Below are 5,449 nucleotides of genomic sequence, written 5' to 3'. Positions count from 1 at the left end.
TCTCTCTCTCTCTCTCTCTCTCTATCTCTCTTCCTTTTAGCATATTTACTAAATTTTATTCCTTCCTCACATTCATACAAGCAGTGAGTATAACTGGATATCATCTGAGAAGCTCACTCTTACTCACTCTCTGTATCTTTTCCTAATAATTTCGTTTATTGGCGTTCTTCTGACTTTCACATGAAATTCATTAGAAAAGGTGATACTTTAATGCTTCTTTAATACTGTTCCTATCGCATATTCCCATGTGTAGTAGTACATCTAAACATTCACGGAAGGGGTCTTTCAAGGCCGGCTCTTTTTCTCTTTGTAGCATATTATTTTCACATCCTATGCCGCCTTGCTACAAGGGTATATTAAGTTCGCACAGTTCTATAAAACATCTACCTTTTACTATTACGATTAATTCGAATCAGTTTTTGAATCATATCTGCCGGCTTGTTTGTCTGTCCGTCTTGTATTGCTATGTTCAGTTCTATTTGGATGATATTTGGTACACTGACATGTTTTGGCTCAAGAGCGAACGCTATTTTGAAAATGGTTCGTATTGGTCCACTTTTTCGACCACTTCCCGTATAATACCTTTTTTCGAAAAATAGTTACATCAATAACTGTAGTGGCCGTGGCCCACTATAATGTTTTCCCTTGTTATATACTAAAAACACGTCTTTCTTACTCTACATTGCATATCACCCACTCGACACTCTCTATGGTCTCACCCTTTTACTCCTCGGACTCTGTTTTCGCTATGATTCGCGCACACAGTGGATGCATTTGAATGCGATTTGCAGAGGTTACTTTTTTAGAGGCTCATTATCCTTGTAATGCTTTCTTCCTTGGCGTATCGAAACTAAGCTGTGCATGTGGGTTCTTACTGTTGTCATTGGATTGGGTCGCGCCTTCAGGCTTTCTCGAATATTGATTCGTCTCTTTTTTCTATGTAGTAATAACTGCAGCTCATTCTTGCATTTTTCTCTTTTTAATATTTTCTTCTCTGTCTAATTTAATAATTGTTTGTTCAATTTTTACAACAACATACGACCGCATGACTTCAAAATTATAAGAGAAGTTTTCTGTCATTTTCAAAGATTACATAAAGTATACATATTCTTGGCCAGATAACACTATATAAGTTTACACATGTGTTCCGTAGGCGATCCTACATTATCTTTGTGTAAATAGGAATTTATCGGCCACATTCAATCGGTTTGGAAAATCTGGAAAGAAGCTTCGCAGGTTGTAGAAAGTGTAGAATTTTAGTGTAGAAGATTTAGCCCATATAGGCGTGTCGATTGGTCCGTTTTTCGGTCTCGGCAGACTCGTGTGGCCGATTCTTCAAATTGCAGTAATCACGGTATCAGGTTTAAATTTGGAAAAAGATTGGTAGCTATTGCAGGTAAATGACTATATCGGCGAAATCAGTGGAAGGACACGCCGACAATGCAACATAAGCTGAGAACACCTTTATTTTCAAAAACGCCTTTTCCTTCATCACTCATAAGCTATAACAATAAAAACCTATATATTGTGCTTTAAAATAACAATGGCGGGCACAGAAGATTCAACCATAGTCGGACATAATTTCCTGATTTGTTTTCCTATGATGTTTTCCTTTTTTTAATTCATGTACAAAACGCTTTTCACGGTTTTGTCTTTTAATTTTTATTCTTAGGTTACTTAAAGATGTAAATCATTTAAAGTGAAAACGGGGCAGACGTAAACGTTTCCGGAAAGTATCGTTGCCTGGGTAATGAGAAAGTAATGATCAGTAGGATCGAGCAGCCAAGTCAAAGTTAAAGCTGAAGCACTGAAGCTCCCACAAGTCACTTAGATGGTCCCTAAATGGAAAATAAATGGCATGAGACATTTCAATAGCAACTGTTTCTCTAAAGCGAAGTGTAAATAGCCCGCCAACATCGCATAGATTTGTTAAAATTTGAGCTTTTGCTATAAATCACAATTTCGAGAAGTGTTTGATAAGTTATGGTCTACCCCGAATTATAGAAGAATCAGCAGCAATTAAGATTAAGATTAAATAATTTTACAAGATGTACACATATGAGCAGTACTAAGCCTTACATCAGAAAAGCAAAAAACCAAGTTTTTGCTTTTAAGTATCATGCAGCTTGTGTCTATAGTTATGGCAATAGTGTTGCAAAAAGTTCTAGAGAAATATGTGCACTCTAGACTTTTGTTAAAAGTTATCAGAAATACATGATGTTGATGTGGACCGATCATTACCAAACCATGTCCGCAAAGTACCGTTAAATAATTTAAAGAAACAAGTGAAAACGCCATTAAACAGTCTACACCACCGCACAGTTGTTCACATAACGACTTTTTTAAAAAAGATGTTATAAGGAAAGTTGCCGAAAAAGTGATCCCATCGGATACATTTTCAATTGCGTTCCTCCTTGAGCCAAAACCTGTCGTTGTATTAAATTTCATCACAATATCTCAAAAATTGCATTGATTGAGCAAAAGAAAATAAGGCGGATAGATGGACAGACAAGCTTAGATTCCGTCGGCATAGTAAAAGCCCAAGTTCTTCTGGTATGCATTCGCACAAACATAATATACCCTTGCACCACAAATGATGTAAGGTATAACAAGATATTATAGGGGAAGTGGTGGAAAAAGCGATCCTATAGAAACTCTTTTCAATAGCGCTCGTCCTTGTTCCAAAATATGTCAGCCTACTAAAGTGTTGAACATAATAAACCAAGGCAGACAGACGGACAGATGGACAGACAAGTTGAAATTGATTCAGAAAGCGATTCTGATTATATCGGTGTAATAAAAAAATGTTCAATGCAAGCGCGAAAGCTTAACACCACAAGTAGTGTATGGTATTAAAAGTTTTTGATGAGTAACACCAGTCCCGCTATTGGAAAATGTAACTTTTTATAAACAACATGGTGCCTTGCACAAACCTAAAGAAAAATGTAGGCTGTAGACTGTCCTGGTCGACTATTTTCATTCCGATAAAATATAAAAGTATTTCTGCTTTCCAATCGTCTGCCGACTGTTTGTACACGAAACTACTCGCAAAGGTCAGTTACAGGTGAACATTAAAACATCGAGTTTACACTCAATTTGCCACGATGTCGATCAATAGGTAAACTCTGACATAGATTAGTTAAAGTGTCGTCTTAGGGATCAAAAAGCCTTACATCTTACGTCGCAAGTATGTCGGGCTGCCATACACACAACGACAAAAAGCAACAATTTGTCTTTGTAGTCAGTCTATTGAGAATTATTATTAAAAGAATAATAAAATAAACGATGCGCATAGGCATACGTTAAGAAGAACTTATGAGAGCAATTATGAAAATTAAATTGTCATTTTCATTTGTGAAAATAATGTTGTCGGCAAATTTGATCATTAAATTAAATTATTGTGACACAGAGTGAATTTGATTATGAAAGTGTATATAATGGCGATGATGAGGCACCAACCAAATGCTTCGAGGACGAATAATAATAATAATATGAAAACATTTTTAATTTTTATTAAAAGAGTAATTGGCTTTAAACCAAAATAGTTGTTCGCATTAAATTTTTTAATACAAAGTCAAGATAGCCTCACTTATACCGATTTAGCTCTCTAGTTCTTTAGCTCTTTCGTAATTAGACAAAGTAAAAAGAAATGAAGAAAAAAATTCCCTCAAATTATTATATTTGTTAGCAATTTCCAGTCGTTTAATGATGCTGTTAGACTTCAAGTTATTTAAATGTTCATTATAGTTGACATATGCCACAACACTATGTGTCGGCGTCTTGAATTCTCCGACAATAATAAGGTGTGCAGTGTCTTTGAAGATTGCTTTAAACGCAATCTGCTCGCGTTTATGTCTCATTAGTTACTCGAAAATGTATTAAAAAAAAAAAATATTTCAATTTTATAAAAAATATTAAGCTTAAGTACTAAAGGTCGCGTTGTCGCTATTAATGCAAGGCGTTAGATTAACTTTATCTTTCCATATTTATTTCTTTATACTTTTCTGATCACAATCTATATTCCGTCGAATTAATCAATGATTTTAAGATTAAAGACCTCAAGTATGATATTATGGAACAAAATGTCGATCAAGAGCAAGATGTAAGCCCAAGGTTAACAGTTTTCCTTCGGTTTTCCTAACGGTTTTTTAATGGTTAAAAATACTAATAAACGAACTTAGGTCAAAAGCTTAAGCCATAAAATAATGTAGAAAAAAAGCTGATCGAGGACCAACAGCAGCAGTTTAATTAAATAGTTTTCGCAATATTTTCTTTTTTTTTATGTTACAAGTACTAACAAGCGAACGTGAGTTTAAGGCTTAAACTGTGCCTTTATAAGTAAAGCATACCGATCAGAAGCAAAGGTCCAAGTAAATAATTACGATATTTTTAGGTTAAAAATACTAGGAAGGGGCTAAGTAACTATATGCGAGGTTGTCGTCATATCGTTTGGCTCATGTCAGCATATTTTCTTTGGATGTTTTAGGCACGCAACGTGTGTGAAATGTGAGGCAGCAAAGTTTTAACTGAAAATTCTGCTAAATTTTGTGTAGAAAAACGTAGCTCAAGAAACTCAGCTGAATGACGTCAACGACGATCTAGATTTACTCGAGAGGGTTATAAGGGATGATCAACCTTTCAAATTTCTTGACCAAAACCTAAGCTGTAGTCGTGCCTCAACCATCGTATTCACCGAACACCGGCCGGCTCCTCGAGGCCGTGTCGACAAACGCATACAAGAAGTGCTTCGAGGATAGGAAAACGCGCTGGCACAAGTGTGTTATATCTAAGGGGTATTGCCTTGAAGAGGACTAAATAGATATCGACGAATAAATATTTTCCGAGAAAACTAAAAAGTGAAATTATTTTTGAAAACACCTTGTATATAGCTGCTGTACCGTATGCTGCTCCTGTCACACTGAGATTGGAAACCGCGAGCACCGACTTGGCCTTCGCAAATCTTATCTCTTAGAACTAGTTGGGTTTTGAATAAGTGAGCTCAAATTTATGAATGTTTTGATGTTTTGGGAAATATGTGGACTAAGCTCACTGTGAAGATTGAATTGATATGTCAATTATTAATCGCCTAAATTAATCATAGATACCTTATTTGGAGCGAGCACAACAATTTCCACAGATATTTTCATATTCCCTCGAATTGAGTTCGCAAAAATACCCATTTAAGTGGAAACACTCGCAGTGCAGTGCTGTGGCAAATATTTCAATACAAAGCAAGGTCGGGCAAGTCCGACCATTCAATACTCTACTACACACTGTCTATTTTTATATAAAACTACTATTGTGAGTCAATTTTCATTATCATCTGAAATTTCTTATAAGGATAGGGTCCGAAAAATAGGTCGGGATGGTCCAAATTTAGTACAATTAATTTTTTATCTTGAATTACTATCATGATCTGGGTTCCATCATGAAATATCGAAAATTAGAC

The sequence above is a fragment of the Glossina fuscipes genome, unplaced genomic scaffold (genome assembly GCF_014805625.2).
Source record: "Glossina fuscipes isolate IAEA_lab_2018 unplaced genomic scaffold, Yale_Gfus_2 91, whole genome shotgun sequence".
Taxonomy (NCBI): Eukaryota; Metazoa; Arthropoda; class Insecta; order Diptera; family Glossinidae; genus Glossina; species Glossina fuscipes.
Note: the sequence above shows the minus strand (reverse complement) of the source record.